The sequence below is a fragment of the Marmota monax genome, unplaced genomic scaffold (assembly GCF_021218885.2).
Source record: "Marmota monax isolate L192 unplaced genomic scaffold, Marmota_monax_Labrador192_F-V1.1 WCK01_AAM20220418_F8-fsc00059, whole genome shotgun sequence".
Classification (NCBI taxonomy): domain Eukaryota; kingdom Metazoa; phylum Chordata; class Mammalia; order Rodentia; family Sciuridae; genus Marmota; species Marmota monax.
In genome coordinates, this window is record NW_026693595.1 from 5356512 (window position 1) to 5378039 (window position 21528).

The window sequence follows — 21528 nt, forward strand, 5'->3', positions numbered from 1 at the left end:
ACCACATCTTAACCCAGAGGGATAAAAAAGCATCAGGATCAATTGTTCGTGGTTGTTATGAACAGTGATAGAGATACCTGTGCCATGTTTTTGCTATCATAGGTATAAATTATGAGAAAAACATAAATAGAGAAAAAAAAAAAAACAACTCTAGAAGGTAAGTGGATTAATCAAAGAGATGTTTCCCCAGGAGGCCAGCCTAGGCATCTTAGCCACAGCCTGTCTCAACAGAAAAAAAAAAAAAATGAAGTGGGGGTTAGTGGTAGATTGCTTGCATAGTATGCCTGAAATCCTGGGTTCAATCCCCACTAGAGTGATATCTTTCTTCATCTTGACACACAGGTAGTTGAACAGCTCTGTACTATCAGCTATGGGGCTAGAAAACTATTAGGTAAAACTGAGATCACTTCAGATCTATTGCCATCCATGCTTCAAGCCTTAGTGCCAAAAGATTTTACTTCTGTTCATGAGAAAAATACTGACAGGAATCTGAAGAGCATTCTGTAAGACTCAAATTCAGATAACCTTATAAAGCTCAAAAGGGAATTTCCTTTGTTGTATTCATTTAAAACATATTTTCTGCCATTTTGTTTCAAAAGTGTATTAATCTTCTTGTGCTGCCCTAAAAAAATAACCACAAGTTGGGTGGCTTAAACAACAGAAATTTATTTTTTCATGGTCGTGCAGGTTTGGAAATCTGGAAGTCCAAGATAAGGTGCCAGCAGGGTTGGTTTCTGGTGAGGTGTTTGTCCTTGGCTGTGGATGGGACCTTCTTGTCCTCTGAGGGCCTTTCCTCTGTGGATGTGTGTTGAGAGAGAGAGCTCTCTAGTGCCTTATCTCTTCTTGTAAGGGTATCTGTTCTATAGGATGAGGGTCCTGCCCTATGATCTGTTTTACTCTTAATTACATCTTTAAAACCCTGTCCCTAAATCAGTCACTTTGGTAATTAAGCTTTCAGCATATGAATTTTGGGAGAACACAGTTCCGTCTGCAACAGTCATCTTCTGCCTTCAGTCACATAATCTCCTGGTGGGGGCAGGTCCATGCTCCACTTCCTGTGGGAGAGAATGTAATCATCACCAGGGTGTGGACACCAGAAAGTGCTCAGGGGGTGAAGGAGGTACTGAAAGCAAAAGCCATAGCCTTCTCCAGGGGAGCCTCTTCGTTACCTCTTTAGCTACTCATTTCTCCCTCCATGTCAAGGGACCATGTTTTACAGTCTTAATCTTCTGTGGACATGTTTTAATGATTCCTTAAATGTGTGATTTGATTTTATATTTTAACTGTTAAAATCATTACATGATACATGAAATAACTCACCTGTGTTATGTACCAAGTGTTAACACATTTGGGACCATTTTTATGACTATTTAGGAAGTCAGCTGATCTTGATTTCCAGTAGACCTTGGAATAACATCTCTGCTGTTTCTGCCTAGTTGAAGAATAGTTTGAGAACATGGGATAAGCTATCAGAAATGGGTTATCTGTGCAAACAAATGAAACAAAAAATTGCTATCCAATTTTCATTTTAAATTCCTGATTTGTCTTCTTTTTGTGAAAACAAACTTGTGGACTTAATACAACTATTACATATATAAACTCATAAGTTGAATTATTCTAATAAAATTATGCTAATAAAATTCCATTTATACTGATTTATTTAAAATTTTCATTTGAAAGTAATGTTGCTGCTAAAACAAGTTTAAAATACAGTCCTCTATTTGTTTACAGGCATTTCGTGTTGCATGTTCTATTAAAGAGTTAAAAGCTGCTCATGTTTGGTATGATGCAAACCAAACAGTGAAGTATGAAATAAGCCAAACAGGAATGATCAGGCCCACGGACGTCCAGGTGGACAGAGGTACATGTCATTTAGGTGCCCTTGAATCATTGGTTTTACAGCCTGACTGTGAGCAGTCATTCATTATAAATCATTAGAATTTTAATTTAAAAAATTAGTGTAGGGAGCTGAGTTGGGGAGGGACATTAATATGAGTATTTGGTATTAAGATGAGAGCAGCTCGGTGGGAAACTTCCTAATGGAAATGTCACTGATAGTAATTACCCCTTTCCAGTCAAGCGGCTCTTTGATTTTCCTCCAGCATTAGGGGACCAGGCAGTCTGACAGATAGAGTGAAACAAGAGGGTGATTTAGAAAGCTGGAGAATCCAGAAAGCTGGCTAGGGAATTTGGAGACAGCAGTGTAATTTGATATTTGCATCATTTGAAGGTTGCAGTGGGACATGCTTTTTAATCACTAACCGTAAATTCAATGGGGACAAACTGATGTGGAATGGTGAGAAGTAGAGGTGAGGAGTGAGAATGGCAGGAAGCACAGATCCCGCTGAACCAGGGATTTGTACTGGGGGGAGGTGCACAGGCAAGTCCACGGTAAAACTAACAGGTTGTCAGCTCTTCCGTTCTCCCTCAAGATCCTCCTAGGGTTTCAGTGCCCGTGGGTGGAGTGCCAATGACCCTGGGAGAAGTTTTTGGAAGATGTATGGCATTGTCATTTTTTTGGTGGGCAGTATGTTTGTTGTCACTCAATGCTTATGAAATCTTATGTTAAAGTGAATGTGAAAAAGACTTTAAATATAGCTTTCTTTATGCCTTAAAAAAATTAGTTCGGGGACTCCTTAAACCTAGTACCAGCAACAACCTATTTCCAAAGTACATGCTTACAAGTTTGAAGGGTGAAATTTCTGATGATTACACAGACTCTTGCCAATGGATAAATGTGTTTGCTTTTCATGCCTTCGTTTTCTAGTATTATTATCCCCCGTGCTTCTATAATTTTCTCCACCACAGAAACAGCTCTATAATCTCAAAATGAAGAGACTGAATGAGAACCGTGGCCCCGGATTTTGTTTTTCTACTTCAATGACAGAAACTTTCTTTGTAAAAACCATGCAGGGGATGATGTCAGAGGGCTTAAATTATCTCTATTCACAAGTGATGAGTTAATGATAAGACTGGGTTCTTCTATCTGCCTCTGGAATAAATCTCATTTCTCTGAGAACACAAAACATACAAAGAAATACACACTTATAAAATCATATGTAAATATGGCTAATATGCATAAGGATTTCCATGGGTGAAGTTAGAAAAATGCTTTGAATATAAAAATTTTTGGTTCTCAATAAAGAAAATTGCTCCAACTATTGCTCTGTAAAGCTAACCTACTCTGTGTTAACTGGCTGATGTAATGATCAGGGTCTTTTTTGGTCGACTTCCTAGCAATGAGAGATAACATGACGATTTACCATATTTGGTTTTTGTGGGTTGGTAATGGTTCAAACACATAAGAGTAATTCAAAGCTCTGCTTTTGTGAGTTCAATAATTCCATCCACTTAGAAATGAAATGATAGATTTTTTTTAAAAAAAGCAACTAAATAATGCATGTTGTGTTGGGATGAGGAGAGTATTGCTAAAATTCACATCAAAAAGCATACTCTATCACACTGCTCGGTTCTCAGAGCTGTTCCATTAGTGCCCCTTTAACATGTAATATTTCCCAATTAAATGTGTTGGTAAGAATTATTCATTTTAATAATTAAAGAGCTTCCCCAGCTCCCTGAAGAGCGTTACCATGGAGGCCCAGCTCCACTGCTGGGAATAATCACAGCATGCTAATGTAAGGAGAGGGTGACAAGTTGAATGCTAGTACTGCCACTAGCGAAACTAACTCATGGCCCATTTGAATGGCTAGGCCTTGGGACACCTGTGAAGTGACCTTTTGCTTATTGGGTTGTGATGTGGGTTAGCATTGTGGCTATAATAGAGCATAAAATTTATCAACTATGATGCATTGACTGTCTTGAGACACTCTAGGATGCCATGAGATGGCTTTTGACTGTCTTCACCCTGCATTGGGTTTTGTGATGCCTCAGGGTTATACCATGAAGTTCTCCAAACAAAAGTGTCTTTCATTTTAAATCATTTTAAGAAGGGCTGATGCAAAAGGAAATTTGACAAGTGGTCATGAAGGAACGCAAGAGTAGTCTGCTCTGTTAGCAGCCACTATGTTGAATGTGGGTCTTTTAGTAGCAGCAAGACAGTGCCTTCTTTGGTATAAAATGCTGGTAAATGTAACCACTATAGGGATTGGAAAATTCCCAAACACTTAAGTTCCAAATATAAGAAAACTATATAGTACAGTAAGACCAAAAACCTCATCCCATTACTGAAAATAATAATAAAGATAACAATATATGATGGCTATCACTTCCCCTGGTAATCATCATAATTTTAAAATAGCTTGCACTTTAGAGAGGATTTTCTATAGAACACTGTTCTAAGTACATTGAATAAATCGATTCATTTAATTATGGGTTTATAGATCTCAGGTCCTAGATTATGATACTTTGCTGTTTCAATGGCTACAGCATTTTTACGAGTATTAGCACCATGTCATAGTACTATTCAGTACTACACATCTTTCAAACCACACCATATGTATTCATTGATTCAATTCTTACAACAAAACATTTAGGTAAACATACTTTATGATAATTATACAGAGACACTGTGAGATTTCAAAGGTTCTACAGCTCATCTTGAATTCCTAGAATTTTCAAATTGGAAGTATTTTACAGATTTATTTATCTTTTACCAGTGAGAAAACTGATTTATAGAGATTCATAGAGTTATCCCTTAGTTTTACTTGATAAGAGCTAGTTTTGGGTAAAGGTTGTGTTATGGTTTAGATGTAAGGTGTCACCCAAAAGATCATGTGTGAGATAATGCAAGAAGGTTTGGAGGAGAAATGATTGGGCTATAGCCTTAACCTAGTCAGTTAATCAATCCCAGATGGGATTAACTGAGTGGTAGCTAGAGTTAGGTGAGGTGTGGCTGGAGGAAGTGTTTTTTTGTGGGCATGATTATGGGGGTATATATTTTGTATCTGGAGAGTGGAGTCTCTCTCTTTCTGCTTCCTGATCATCATGTAAGCTGGTTTCCTCTGCCACGCTCTTCCGCCATGATGTCCTGCCTCACCTCTGAGCCCAGAGGAATGGAGCCGGCCTTCTATGGACTAAGACTTCTGAAACCGTGAGCCCTCAAATAAACTTTTCCTTCTCTACAATTGGTTCTGGTCTGGTCCTTTAGTCACAGCAGCAAAAAAAGCTGACTAAAACAGGTTGCAAAAGGACACTCCCAGAACAAAAGCTGAGGCAGAGTTGATTCTCTAAAGGATTTTAATGTTTCCCATCGTGGAATAACCAGGAATATGAAAACAATGAAAGAAGACAGAAAAGGGTCAGAAAGTTGAAGGGGAGAGGGAATTACCTGTTGTTATGGTTTGGATATAAGGAAAGCTCCTGGGTTAATGCAGGAATGTTTGGAAGTAAAATGATTGGATTGTGAGAGCCATACCCTAATCAGTTCATCCTAGTTTGAATGGACTGGGTGGTTGCTGTAGACAGGTGGGGTATGAGTGGGCAGGGTGGGTCACTGGGTGCATGCCCTGGAGGAGTTAATTATCCCTGTAGCCTCTTCCACTTTCCTCTCTCTGCTTCCTTGCTGCCATGGGGTGAGCAGCTTGCCTCCCCAATGCCCTTCCACCATAATGTTATGTGGGCATGGTTATGGGGGTATATAGGCCCACAGCAATGGAGTCAGCCCACCATGGACTAAACCTCTGAAACCATGATCCAAAATAAAATTTTCCTCGTCTAAGTTGTTCTTGTCAGATATTTTAGTCATGGGGTTGCTAAGCTGACTAAAACACCTGTCATGGTTTTCCTACGTGCTGTCTGGGACAGGACAGAATGCAGCACTTTCTGGCTTCACAGACAAGGGATGGATGGTGGTGAATTGCTCCACAGGATTCCAGGCTGTAACTAACCCATTTTGGGGTGGCTTGCTCAGAGTTTTCACTCACATTTGTGGGTAGTCATGATACAGTTGTGATGTGTGAAAGGACTGCTAGAAACCTGGGTGATGGGAGCCAGCTGCCACGGCTCCTCCAGGGTGGATCTAATTCTCCATCTGTCAACAAGCCTCGCCTCCACCTTCTCCATAATCCAGAGCCTATCTGGACAGATGGTTCTTACATGGTATATGGTTTTTGTTTTTTGGGAAGCTTTATGGTTATAGTTAACATTTTATAGTTAACTTAGAGTTAACATTTTAGCTAAGTCTTTCTCTCTTATTGTAATACTGTGACATAAAAAGAAACACATATTTAGTATTTGTTCCCAATTCCTGGCATAAAGCTTCTAAAACCTTTGTAATTTCCTGAGGGATAAAGGAATCTTTTGTTATTTATAATAAACCCCTTTCAATCATACTTGAGTTTATGGCTACTGAGGTAACTGTTGGAGGGTCCCAAGACGGTTTCAGGATGGTGGCTGGTAGCCAGAGGAACCATCCATATTAGAGGGATGAAAATTACACCCCTCATCACCTGACCTCTGGGGAGGAGAGTGGGGCTAGAGATTGAAAATTATCACTAATAGTCAATGGTTTAATCGACCAAGCTTAAATTATACATCTTTCATAAAAATACTAAACAATCTGGTTCAGGGGGCTACTGGGTTGATGAGCCTATGGTACTGGGGAAGCGGTGTGCCCAGGGACCACACAGAGCTATGTATGTTCTTCCCCTGTATCTTTCCCATTTGGCTGTTCCTGGGTTGTATTCTTTATATTAAAACAAACAAAAACAAAACAAAACAAAACAACAACAAAATCTCCAAACACACCCAATAAATGTATACAGTGTTCCCCTGAGTTTTATGAGCTCTTGTAACAAATCACTGAAGGAGGTTATGGGAGCCTCTGATTTATAACCTGTTGGTCAGAAGTACGAATTGTCTGGAACTGTGCTTGACACCTGAGGAGAGGGCAGTACTGTGAGACTGACCTCTTAATCCATGGGGTCTGCACTAAATAGTTAGTGTTAGGATTGAATTGAGTCAGGAGAAGATGTTTGGGTGGATCTAGGCAGAAACCTTTGAACCCTCCACAGCCCAGAAAGGAAGCAGTGAACAAGAATAGCTAACCAGAGAGGTGGGTGACAGAACAAATACTCTAAAATTCAATACTATAATGCTTGAGACTTGGAGGAACTTGGGAATTTAATTACTGGAGCAGAAAATAAGCACAGAATTCTTTGACCCTAAACCCTAACCATGTTGGGGTTGAGGGGAGGGACAACTAGGGACAAAGAGGGAGAGGAAGAGCCCATAGTTTACTTCCTTAACCACAGCTGGAAAGAAAAGCAGACCAATTTAAAATGGAACAGGAGGAGCCAAGACAGTGGAGGAAATCACAGAGTTTAGCTCAGATTGTGGGCTGAGAGCCGTGCCTGCAGGGCAGCAATTTTGTGGAGTCCACAGCTAGCCAGTCTCCGTAGAAAAAATTAAAACAATACAGCTTCTCCCCAACATCAGATAATAACAAATAAAACCAGAGGGAATAACTCTGAAATGGGTTGTCTCAATAATCCACCTAAACGGAACTTGTAGAGGGATCTCTGCTAGCTGAAAGTTACTGAAACCCTCCATCATTACCACGGGCAGGGGAACTAAGGTGGGGCTGACCTGAGAGCAAATCATTCCCGGGGAGTGTTAACTCCAACCCTGTGCCCCCCACAGCTTTTGCAGGAGTAAAGGGAAAGACAGGCCAACTGCATCCTACCCGAATCATGGTGATGGGCAAGACCCTAGTGAGCTGTATCGGTCAGGGCAGAGGCTTCTGTACCTAAGATGGCCCTCAGAGAGACAGTATCCACAGACCCCACAGTTGCAGATAGCATCCATGTGACAATACTGCTCCACAGAAGTCCCAGCAGAGGGGAGTAGTTGCCCAATGATTCACAACCACCACAGCAGGAGCTCAGATGCAGGCAGGCCAACTGATGCTTTACCTCAGTCACAGGGATGGTACCCAAGTCATCTACATTAGCCAGGGTAGAGGCTTCTGCTCCACAGATCACTTATAGAGAGCCCTCAACCATGCGGCCCACACTTGCAGACAGCCTCCCAGATATATGCCACCTTAAAAGAAGCCCTGTGGAGGTCAAAGGGTACACAGCATCCCCATGCCATCAGCAACAGCATTGAGCCCTGCATTTTATGCTTCTGTACCCAACAGAAAGAGTCAGCAGACACAGCACAGCACCCTTCAAGGACGTAGGTTTGGGTCCCTAGATTGATGAACAAGAACCAGTTAGTTGGTAAGAAAACCATAGAATCAGGGAAGTAGTTCCTAAGCCCTAGAACCTCTAGGAGGATCCACAGCTGTGAGTCCTAGAGTTGCCAATTAATTAAATTCTTATTCAGGTGCATGGACCCACAGAAGACAATTCCTGAAGATAACCCTAAACAGCTAGCAGAGAAACTTGCATATACACAGTGGGAAGTACACACACAGGGAGGGGCTTAGAGATGAGTACTCCACAGACACTAGCCACCACCCTGTATGCCTAGATACAAGCCCTCAAATCTGCAAGTTGGCATTCCAGAGGGGGCAGCAGCCCTACACCCACTCACAGCCCACAGGCCACCAAGCACCACAGAAAACAAATTATAACACCTCTATCTTAGACTGCTACACCCCATACGCTCTGGAATATATAGGGGGTAGCCCATACCGAATGTGACAGTGCTGGATACACAGAACTTTTCTTCAGGAGGGTACAGAAGATTGCACACCATAATGGGGAAAAATTGAGCTGCTAAGTCACAATCAGGGTTGATCTCAGATTGAACAGAAAATTAGTAAGTACCTAGACACACCAACGTTTGGAGGGAGCCTCCTAGAATTGTATCAGAGAACATTACTACAATTTTATACCTGGATTAGAGGACATGTGGAGAACATTTTCAACAATTTTCTCCCCTAAGGTTTAATAGAACATGGCTTTGCTTTAAAGTGATTTCAGTTAATAGATTTTAGTATCTTCTCTCAAAATGGTGCTGATATTGGAAACAGTAGATGATACATGTTGAGTGGGAGTATCAATAACTGGATATTTGGTTAGCCTGGGGCACTTAAGGGAAAGTAACTCAATATATACTTCCTCGCACAAAAAATAAAATAAAATAAAAGAGATAATCATCCCACAAGAAGGGTAGACACACAAAAAATATAAAAAAAAGCAAGAAAAAATATCACTCCAAAGAGCCTACAACTCTTCATTGACACCACAGTGGAGAAAATGTTGAAGAGTTTAGAATGTTTATAGTTAAAATGTTGGATGTGCTAAAAAAAGAAAAGGCAAGGATTTAACTTAGAGAAAATACGGAAAGTGGGAAATAATTTCAATGAAGAGATAGAGATTCTGAGAAAGAACCAAACATAAATCCTGGAAATGAAAGATTCAATAAATCCAGTTAAAAATTCAGTTGAAAGATCATCAATAGTAGACCACATAGAATACAGATTCTCAGACCTTGAAGACACAGTATATAATATTAAAAATAAGTTGACAATAAAGAAAAGATGTTAAGAGTCTATGACCAGAATATTCAAGAAATATGAGATAATATCAGGGGACCAAATACAAGAATTTTTGGCATGAATAAAAGCACTGAAATACACACTAAAGAATGCACAAACTTTTCAATGAAATAATATCAGAAAAATATTCAAACCTTAGAAATGAGATGGAAGTCCAATACAACTAACTCATTCATGTTGAAAACACTGGAACAAGAAGGAATAGAATGAATTTACCTCAGAATTGTAAAGGCTACATGTGACAAACCCGAGGTCACTATCATACTGAATGGGAAAAAGCCCTAAAAACATTTCCCCTAAAACCAAAAACAAGACAAGGATGTCTACTCTTACCACTCCTATTCAACATAGTTCTTAAAACTATAGCCAGAGCAATCAGGCAAGAAAAGGAAGTTAAAGGGATGCAAATAGAAAAAGAAGAAGTCAAATTATATCTGTTTGCTGATGACATGATCCTTTTATCTAGAAGACCCAAAAACTCCCCTTGAATACTTCTAGAGCTGATAAACAAATTCAGCAAGGTAGCAGGATATAAGTAAGTCAATAGCTTTTCTATACTTCAATAATGAATCTGTTGAGAAATAAATTAGGAAAACTAGCCCATCCACAATAAGCTGCTCCCTCCCTAAATACTTGGGAATAAATCTAACCAATGAGGTGAAAAATCTCTACAATGAAAACTATAGTATACTGAAGAGAGAAGTTGAAGAAGTCCTTAGAAGATGGAAAAAACTCCCAAGTTTTTGCCACATTGTCAAGATGGCCATTATATGGATTCAATGCAATTCTTGTCATAGTACCAATGACATTCTTCATAGAACTAGGAAAAATCCAGTCCTAAAATTCATTTTGAAGAATAAAAGATTCAGAATAGCCAAAGCAATCCTGAGCAAGAAGAGTGATGCTGGAGGCTTCATTAATGCATGATCTCCAATCATACCACAGAGCTATTGTAAGAAAAACAGCACAGTATTGGAATAAAAACAGACACGAAGACCCATGGAATAGAATAAAAGACACAGAGACAAATCCACATAGATATATTATCTTCTACTTTCCAAAGGTACCCAAAAATAGAGTTGGAGAAAAAAATTGCCTTTTAAACAAATGGTGCTAGGGAAAGTGGATATCCATACATAGATTAATGAGATTAAATCCTCATCTTTCAACCTGCACAAAAAATCAACCCAACATGGATCAAAGACCTAAGAAGTAGACCAGAGACTTTGTAACTGCTAGAAGAAAGCATATTATAGAGTCAACACTCCAATATATTGGCACAGGCACCAACTTTGTTGACAAGACTCCTAAAGTTCAAGAAATAAAAAAAAAACCCAACAGTAAGTGGGATGGTACAAATTAAAAAGCACAACAAAGGAAATAATTAAGAGCGTGAAGAGAGAGACTAAAGAATGGGAGAAGATTTTTGGTAGATTTTTCTCTGATGGGATCAATATCCAGAATATATAAAAAACTCAAAAATCAACACATACAAAAAAATCCGGATCAATAAATGGGCAAAAGAACTAAATAGACACTCGCTTCTCTAAAGAAGAAATATAAATGGCCAACAACTGTATGAAAAATCATTCAAGATCCCTAGCACTCAGGAAAATACAAATCAAACCTACACTGAGATTTCATCTCACTCCAGTTAGAATGGCAATCATGAAGAATACAAATAATAATAAATGCTGGCTAGGATGTGGGGGAAATGGGGCACTCATACATTGTTGGTGGGACTGCAAATTAGTATAACCACTTTGGAAAGCAGTATGGAGTTTCCTCAAAAAACTAGGAATGGAACCACCATATGACCCAGCTATCTCACTCCTTGATATTTATGCAAACGAACTAAAATCAGCATATAATAGTGATACAGGCATGTCAATTTTATAGCAGCACAATTCACTATAGCCACATTATGGAACCAGCCCAGATGCCCGTTAATGGATGAACGGATAAAAAAAAAATGTGGAATATATACACAGTAGAGTTTTACTCAGCCATAAAGAAGAATGAAATATGGCATTTGCTGGCAAATGGATGAAATGGAAAACATCATTCTAAGTGAAATAAACCACACTCAGAAAGTCAAGTGTCGAATTTTTTTCTCATATGCAAAACCTAGAGAAAAATAGTATTTAAAAATGAGAGAATCTCAGGAAAGTAGAAGAGGGAAGCTCATGAAAATAGAAGGGAGATCAGTGGTAGAGGGAGAGAGAGGAAGGACAGGAAAAGGGAGAAACTATAGAATGAAAGTGACCAAATTATGCAAAATTCATTTTGAGGAATAAAAGATCCAAAATAGCCAAAGCAATCCTGAGCAAGAAGAGTGACGCTGGAGGCTTCACAATGCATGATCTCAAATCATACCACAGAGCTATTGTAAGAAAAACAGCATGGTATTGGCCTAAAAACAGACATGAAGACCCATGGAACAGAACAGAAGACACAGAGACAAACCCACATAGATCAAAGATAAAAAGTCCAACATGGATCAAAGACCTATGTACGATTGTGATTATACCACAGTGAATTTCACCTTTATGTATATTTACATGGTATCAATTAAAGAAACTATAAATAATTAGAAGGAAGACCAGTAGAGAAAAGGGAAGAGTAGGTGGGAGGAGTCGTGGTAAAAAGGAAATACTGGAGATCAAAGTGGAGCAAATTATGTCTGATGTATGTCAAAATGAACCCCAATATTATGTGTAACTATAATTCACTAATAAAAACATAAAAAAGTTTTGAATTGTAGGACACCTAATTGATACTTGCAATGTTAGAAAAGAAAAAGAAAAACCACACACTTGGTGCTGGAAATAGTGACTGGAGAGAAAATAAATTATAGACTTGTAGTCACAATTGGCAGCATATAGACACGAACTAATGATTTTCGTATGTATGAGTAGTATAAATCACTCACCAGTTAATACATTTTAATACAACAACACATACTCATAATGTTTGTAGCACCCTGAACTAAAGGAAGAGTCATCCTAAAAAAAGAAGAGAGACCACTCATGGTTTGTTCCTAAGTTCCCACTGTGTCCCTGTCACACCGTTTGTACATTCCCAGGTAATTATGGACTTTTACTTATCTGGCTGACTTAATCAGGACATATTTGGTTGCAAGAAATGAAACCCTTTCTAAAACAAATTAAGTTCTAACAAATGAGTGATTCATTTTAAGGCTACAACAAGAATTTTCAAGGTAACCTACAGGTAGGTGATGAAGTGTACCCTCTTATGGGACTGAGACTTGGAAATATTAAGTCAAGGTGTGGACTTCTGTCTTTTTCTTTCAAGGTTCTCCTTGTATTTGGTGTCTGCCTTTCATGGGGCATCTGCAGACTGTCTTCTGCTGCTGGCATGGCTGGTAGCTGCTTTCAAATGATAGCTTAAACTCCCAGATTCTCTCTATTGTATGGTCTGATATGCCGGCAGCCAGCTGAATTGGACCCTGTATATTAGTCACTCTTCTTAGTTGTAAGCAACAGAAACCGCCATGGCTAGTTTAAACAAAAAAGAACCTTACTGGATATTAGGGAGCTTATAGAATTGATGAAGAGGCTTGGAAAGCAGGAAGAAGGGGGCGGGGAAAGGAAATTACCCAATCAGCAGCACAGCCATGATCACACACAAAGCTGGTTCTGTAAAGTCACCCTCCTGCTATTAGGCACCCACAACATGAACCAGTGACACTGGTGGCACTGGACTCTGCTGTTGCTTCTTCTGCTAAAGTCCACTTCAGCCCTCACAAAATAAAACTCTCTAATGTTCTGGCAACTTCTGTATCATTAGGTTCCAATTCAAAAATCCAAGACAGATTTTCTGATAGGTTGAGACTAGGTCGTGCGCCAATTCCTTGGTCACAAGTCACAAATAGGCTGGGAAAGCAATTATTAGGCACTTTCAAATTTTGTAGTGGAAAGAGAGGTATACTTCCTATCACTTCTCATAAAGCAGGAAGTTCCTCAAAACTAAAAAAGGAATTTAGATTCTGGGCAACAGAAAACATAGGATCACTAGACTCACTGATCTATTTCGTTACACCTGAATGAATACGAGCACTCTATTTTGAGTCAGACATGTATGTGTGGACCAAATGACTTCTGTGGCCAGAAGGCAATATTCCTTTCTACCTAGAACTGAGTTGTCCAGGACGTTGAGTTCATAGATGCTTCTCTAAGAAGTGGGGTATGTGAGATCATGGTTAGGTAGTTCCTTTTCTTCTTCTATAGCTGGCTCATGATTGGTATCCTGAAGTGATCTGGTGACTGGATCCTGTGTTACCCATCTCAGATTACTTGATATCTTGCCATCAATTTCATTAATACACTTTTGTATGTTTATTTCCTGTTAGTGGGACAGTAGTGGTTACTTTGAGGTATTTGGTGAACAAATTCAAGCCTACTTCTTGCCTGGATATCTGAAATTATCACACCTAATATTCAGCAAAGTGGACCTAGAAAAACAACACTTTGGAACTTTAGAAGAAGATCTACTAGATATGATCCTTGAGAACACCTACCTGTCTGAGATGTGTGAAGTATGAAAATGGAAGAAAGTCTTTGTAAAGTTAAAATACCACCAAGATAATTATTTATTGAATATATATTGAATGTCTACCAGATCCTAGGGACTGTCAAGTTACACTAAAGTTAGTTTTTCTTTTCTTATTTTAGGGAGTTCAGCTCATGACAAATTAAACTAGATCTCTCTCAGTGGGTGCCAAATAAATAACCAACAAAAGCCATACAAGGCCATACATGGCGAAGGCCATTTTTAGTTCTGTGCTTCTGTAATTTGAATATTTGGGATTCAAATATGGGGAGATTGGCTGGTTAGCCCCATTTACAGCCTCTGTCTTAAGAGAGATTTACATTTTTAATAAGTTCTACAATTTAATAAGGAATTATGAAACAGTTTCTGGAGTTTTTGTTTTAGGTTCTGAATTTTAACAAGTACAATTGGGTCTTTGTTCTGAATTAGGTAAATGGTGCTAGGAACGATTATCTTCAATGATTATGGTTACTTGCACTTTATAGGAGGAAAAAGAAATATCAAAGTTGATAGGAAATAAAAGGAGTCTGTAAGAAACAAAAAACAAACAAGAATGGATATTATATGAAAATTCCACCATGGTAAGGGGACAGAATGGTAGGATTTTCCTCATTACATACAGTCAAATATAAAAAATACAAAGCTGGAATGTTAAACACAAAAATATTTGAGCCTAGGAAGGAAAATGCAGAAGTTTAAGAAAGGGCAAATTGGTAAAGAATACCAAAGATCATACCATTGTCATCTGTTTTACTAGTTCTCATTACCATCTATGTTCACATCTATTCTCTCCTTTGAAGGTCTGCTGCATCTCAGAAAGATGCTGTAGTTATGGCTGAAAAGTAATAATGTAATTATGTTTGAAAAATAATGACATAATTATGTCATAGAACAGATTGCTTGGGAAGTTTTGTTTGACAATATTGTCGTATGTGAGAGGTATCAAAATAAGTCACGTTCTTTTATACCACTTTAATAATATTTTAATAAAGAACCATGATGACATATGAAATAGTAATTTGCATACTCAGTAGGACTAAGACACATCACTATACAATAATTCCATTCGTCTTTGGGGGAACTGAGTTTTCTCTATAAGGAAAATAGAGATAGGCAAAGCTCTAACCTGGAACCATATAAAAATGGAAAAAGTCTTTGCAAAGGTAAAATATCACTAAATAATTACTTATTGCAATTACTTCTTTGCATCCAAAACATATATAGTGGATGTCTATCGGATGCTAGGAACTGGGTCAGGCTTCACTGGAGTTAGTTTTTCTTTTCTTATTTTAGGGAGTATAAGAGATACCCTAGGGATGGTCTGCTGGAATAAGATCCCACTGCACCCGTTTTTGTTTAACAAGAGGATACGGGTGGATAAAGCCCTCCTTATAAGTTGAAGCTGAGCAAACTCACCATCCAACTGAATTCTCAAAGGCAAGGATCATCCAACTTTCCATAAAGGACCAGCTAGTGTCCACATAAGCTTTGTGGTTCTAACAGTCACTATCACGACTCTTCAACTCTACCTTTAGAGCTCAAAAGTAGTCATGGAAATGAAGGAGTGTGACTGTGTTTCTATGAAATTTTATTTATGGACATTGAAAGTTGAATTTGTGTAATTTGTATGACAAACATTATTATTCTTTTGATTTTTTTCAACCACTGAAAAATGGAGAATTTATTCCTACATTTATAGATTGTACAAAAAGAGGTGGTGGGCCAGATGAGTTGGACCTTGGGCTACGGTTTGCCAACCCTGCTTTAACGTGTCCTGTTCCTTTCCTTCTTTCATAGTTTCCAAACTAATTAAGATTAAATACATTTTCAGGAGGCCTGTCAGAGCTTCTGTGGTGTCACAACTTAGTTTTAAAATATTATGGTCTAACCTTTCACATCCTCTTCCCATTCAGGTGTAAACATCTTCGAGATACAGTGTCAAGAAAGTGAAAAGCAGGTAAGACCTGTCAGAGTTCATAGATTCAGTATTTAAACTACTTTCTTCCACATTATTTAATTCATCTTTTCTTTCCCCAGTTTCAAAACATAATTCCTAATCCATTTCCTATCTTTCCACTTTAAATCAAATTTGTATGGGACATATATAATCTCTTTTGGAAAAGATATTTGCCATGACTCAAACAATCCTTCTGTTTGCTGTTGGTTTCTTACTTTTGAAATCAGAGAACACATTTTAGTCCCAGATGAATAAGAGGGGGAAAAAAAGTAAATGGAGTTGAACATCAGCCAAAATACAGGCTTTACATAAGATGCCCAACTAATTTCCCCAGCTCTGTCCGCTCTATTAATTTTCTGCCAGTTGCTTATTTTCTCACAAATCTTACACATCCTGTACATGCAAAAGCAAGAGGAGCAAAAGCTCATATTTGAACTAAATAAGCAGAAAGAACACAGCCATTCTTGTTACCATTATAGAAAAGCATTTTAAATTCAATTTAACCCATAATGAGAGTATACCCACGCGTTTTTCCATAGATAGTGCTGTGTAGACTGGGAGATTCTAAATTTCTGTATCATAGAGTATAAACCTGTAAGGAGTTTGCAACTAAAAAATACTCTCAAGTATATTTTAATAAAGAATAATAAATGTGCCATGTGGTTTGGTCAAAAATCATTGGTTGACAAAAAATATCCTAAATGGCTCCTTTTATTCTTTGAGCCTCTCTGAAATCCTTCCTAACCTCAAAGGACTTCTCACACATGCTCTCTTTTGCATTTCCATCTTAATACCATGAGGCATTGTTTGTTTGTTTGTTTGCTACAGCCTGTTGAGCACAGCTAAGGTTGTAGCTCCTGCTAGCCTCAGTTCTCAGTGCCCTAGCCTGGAGTGCTTGCTGTTTATCCCCTCTCGTTTCTAAGAATTCTGAATATTCCGTTACTTAAGGGTGAAAAATGTTTTTTGCCCCATTTTCCCCCCTCTGCTACAAAGTGGTTTCTTCTCTACTCAATTTCTTATCAAATAAATATAATTTTTTTTAATTTTAAAAAATGTTTATTGCAGCCCATTTCTTACCTTAAGACTCAGGAACTGATCCTTGGTAAAAAGGCTATGAGTAGTTTGAGGGTCTGACACCAACATGTAATCATCCTCCCTTCAGTAAGAACCCAATGACCTTGAACTAAATGTATGCATCTTAATTCTCATTTCTTTTGGCATGAATTCCGCTCCCTAAACTTTCTCATAGAGTGTCATTCATCCAGATCCTGGACCAGACAAATCCTGTAAGTCACACTAAAATTAGCTCAATAGTCACACACAACTTGGACTTCCATTCTGGGGGCTCTGCACATAAGCACATAGAGTAGCCAGAGTGAACTACACAAATGACACAAGTTGTAGGTAGGTGTTCAGAGAGAACGTTCTATTGGAATCTAGTGTTTGAGCTGGACTTTGAAAAATGGATAGAATATGGATAGTCAATGTCTTTCTTCAGTGGTGTTCTGGTCTACATTTTAGGAATTTATAGTCCAAGTCTGAAGGTCATTGAAGTGGACAGATTATCAGAAGAAAGATAATAGAGGTTAAAACAAACATGAACCAAATGAACAGAAACGTAGCAGAAGAAATCAGGGAAAAAAGGTAATTTTTATGTGTTATCTGATGCATTTTTCAGGATATGAAATCAAAGTTCATACTGTGCCTTGTAGCATGTTTCAGTTACCTCTATAGAAGACATGTGTGAATTTGTGGACAAGAAAGGCTTTATGCAAAAGATGGGAATTGAGAAGTTTCTGAAGGTTCAAGAGGCTTTGACCAATTTAATTCACAAGATTTGTAGGAAAAAGTTTTTTGAAATATTACCAAGATGAAATCTGGGGTGAAAACTTTTTTTTTTTTTGGCTTTGCTTAAAGACCTTTCTATTAAGTAGAGTATTAATATCCATCAGATGGGTTGATTTTTTTTTTTGACTGAAAAGGGGCATTTATGCCTGTAGTTTTCCAAAACAGAAAAGAGAAATGGAGTACAACAAGTTGCATTTTCTGGTTATGATTCATATGGTTAAGTTTGTATTGAGCCAAAGACAATGAAGGGATAACGGGAGGATCTTTAGGAGGTAGGTAGTTTTAGGTAAAGTCATGAAGGTGGGATCCTCATTATGGGATTAGTATCCTTATAAGTAGAGGAAGAAACTGCAGAATTCTTCACCAGCCCTCCTACCAGGTGAAGAAACCCTGAAAGGTGGCTATCTGTAAACTAAGAGGTGGGCCCTCGTCAATAACTGGGTCTTCCAGTACCATAGTCCTGGATTGCTGGCCTCCAGAACTGTGAGAAATAAGTGTTATGTTGCCAGAGTCACCCAGCATTTTGTCACAGTAGTCTGCTATGGTTTGCATGTCCCCTCTACAACTCATATTGAAATTTAATTGCCATTGAAACAGTATTAAGAAATGGAAACTTTAAGTGGTGATTAGGTTATGTGGACCATGCCCTCAAAAATGGATTAATACAATTATCATGGGAGTCGATTCATTTCTCAGTTCTTGACCTTCTGCTATGTTGCATGAAGACCTTTTTTTTTTTGATAAAGTATAAAGGATTTATTTGTTGAAATGAAAGTATGATCCAGGGAGAACATAAAGAGAGTCCCAAGAGAAGAGCAGCCTTGTATCTCCTGTGTTGTGATTTTTATGGCCTGCTTGGGATTCTCTGACCCCATGGATTATCCATTTAGAACAGTTACCATGGTTATAGCATGAAGCCTTATATCAGATACTGGCACCAAACATGCTCTTAGATTTTCCAATCTTTGGGACTGTGAGCCACATAAACTTCTCTTGTCCATAATTTACTCAGTTTGTTATATTCTGTTATAGTAGCAGAAAATGAACTAACACAGAAAACTGGTACCAAGAGTATGGTACCAAATATCAAGCTATTGTTATACACAATAACTTGGAAAGAACTCAAGGAATTGTACTGAGTGAAAGAAAGATCACATAATGTATGGTTTTACTCATATAACATTCCTGAAATGACAAAATTATAGAAATGGAGAACTGATTAGTGATGGATAGGTATTAGAGATGATGAGGGGAAAGGAATGGGTATGACTGTAACGGGGTCACATAAGGGAAATGTTTATAGTGACGGAATAGCTCTGTATTTTGATTATGACAGTAGTCATATAATTTTGATAAAATGATGTAGAATTATATTCACACAGTATACCAATGTCAGTATCCTACGTTTGATACTGTGCTACTAGTATGTAAGATAAAACCAATGGGGGAAATTAGGTGAAGAATATATGGGACCTTTTTGTATTGGTTTTATAATTTCCAATAAATCTATAATTAATTTAATGTATATATTCAGCCTGAACTCAAATTGCAGAAAATTCAAGGAATCACTTCTAGTGAGGCTACTATGAACTTCATGTACTTGTTTCTTTCATTATTAGATTTTAGTTGTACATACCATTATTTTTTGTCTTCTTACTATATTGTCCCTTTTATTATTATTGAATGTTTCTATCTTTGTAGTATTTAGTGTGTGTGTGCATGTGTGCGTGTGTGTGTGTATATGGGTGGTCTTTTTAAAAATCCTTTTTCTTTCATTCTATTTGTGTCTTTGAATATAAAATGTGTTTCTGCAGACAGTACTTGCTGGATCTTGCTTCAAATCCAGTCTTGCATTCTCTGTCTTTTGATTTAAGCTTTGAATCCATTCACATTTGAAGTAATCAATATTATACTTATATTTATAGCTTCCCTTTTGCTATTTGTTTTGCATACATCTTATTTTATTTCTCTCTTCCTCTTGAATGTCTTATTCTGTGTTAACAAAAACTTTTTGTATATCATATAAATTTCTCTGCTAATTAATATTTTTCATTTAGTTTTTATTTTCATTTGTTGCTGTTCTAGGCATTATACTATGCACCTTAATTCGTCTTCTCAGGTTACTACTAGCTCAATTTCATGTAAAATAAAGCAAATTTATTCCAACATAGTTGCTTCTTCTCCCTATTTTGGTCTATTATCATGACCATTTATATTAATTATACTTTATATATATATATATATATATATATATATATATATATATATATATATATAAAATGAATTATACAATATAGTTTTATAATTATTGATTTCGACAATCTCATGATTTTAAATTAAATCAAGAGAAGGTAAAGAAAAAATACATATTTATGCAGTCATATATATTTATCAACTTTGGTAATTTTTATTTCTTTCTACGTTACTGAGTATGTTGTCATTTTCTTTCAGCATGAAAGATGTACTCTACTATTTCTTTTAAGGCAGGTCTACTAGAAACACTTTTACTTTTTTTTTAAAACTTGGAACATTTTATTTTCCCATTCATTTTAAAAGATTGCTTTATAAAATATAGACTTCCTGGTTGACAGTTTTTCTTTCAGTATGAATGGCTATGACTTTTGATAGTTAAACTGATGATCTTTCAACTTTACATTGGTGTGAAAGTGATGCACATTCTGTAGAAACTATACTTCAAATTTTAAAATTTGATCTTTTTCTATATCTAGTTCTATGACCCTCTCATTTCCTGTCCTCTCATTGGAACTATTTTAAACCCAGGTAGAATTTAATAATTACAAACTGTGAATTTATACTTTAAATTTAACTGTTATTTTCTCTGTCAATGGAGATGCACAAAAGTGTGATGATATCCAATTATCAGGTTAAATAAAAATCATAATTGCAGTTGTGCCATTTTTGCATTTGCATTGGAAAATAACCTTTTTTACACAAGTAACAGGTTTTAGCTACAAGATCAAACTATATTTATATTTATTTAAATTATTCTTGAATTTCCTTGGAGGCATTGATCACCATTTTACAGATGAAGAAACTATGGCTGAGAAAAGGACAGGCATGTAAAAATTGATGTGATGCAGAGCATAGACCCAGATGGTCTGACCCTCAAGATCATGTTCATATGGTATGTGACTATGTGTTTTGGAAATTCATGGTATTGTTTCTAACTGGGAGTAATATAATTTTTAGAGGTGAGACTTTTTCATTTCCCTTTTCCCTTTCCTGTTGAACTTGTAGCATTGCTCCTGAGACTGATAAAATGAATCCACTCATTGCAGTTCTAGCCTCTTCTACTCTGGAACAACTTCCCTGGGGCAGAGTGGTAATTGCTTTTACATACCTTATAGCTCTCTTGCTTTACTTGAGAAGACAAAGTGTATAAACACAATTGCTTTACAGTCACTTAAATACAGGTAATCTTTCCTTTGCCTTCTAAGTATTGGAAATGCTTAGGTAAACATCTGTTATGGTTTAGATATAAGGTGTCCCTCCAAAACTCATACGTGAGACAATGCAAGAAAGTTTATGAAAACCTTAACCCAATCAGTGCATTAATCCATTTGAATAGATTAACTGTGGTAACTGTAGCCAGGTAGTGTGTGGCTGAAATAGGTAGGGGCTTGCCTTTGGGATATATATATATATATATATATATATATATATA

The 21528-nt window shown here is 37.3% G+C and overlaps 1 long non-coding RNA gene across 2 annotated transcripts in view; it reads left to right on the forward strand.

Annotated features, from left to right (window-relative positions):
- The window catches only part of LOC131424734 (uncharacterized), a 61059-nt gene extending 40027 nt beyond the window's left edge, over positions 1-21032 (forward strand). For both annotated transcript variants that reach the window (XR_009228202.1, XR_009228201.1), the window contains exons 3-5: positions 15952-15995; positions 17517-17639; positions 20869-21032. This is a non-coding gene — a long non-coding RNA (uncharacterized LOC131424734). The remainder of the gene's footprint in view (positions 1-15951; positions 15996-17516; positions 17640-20868) is intronic.
- Positions 21033-21528: the final 496 nt, after the last annotated feature.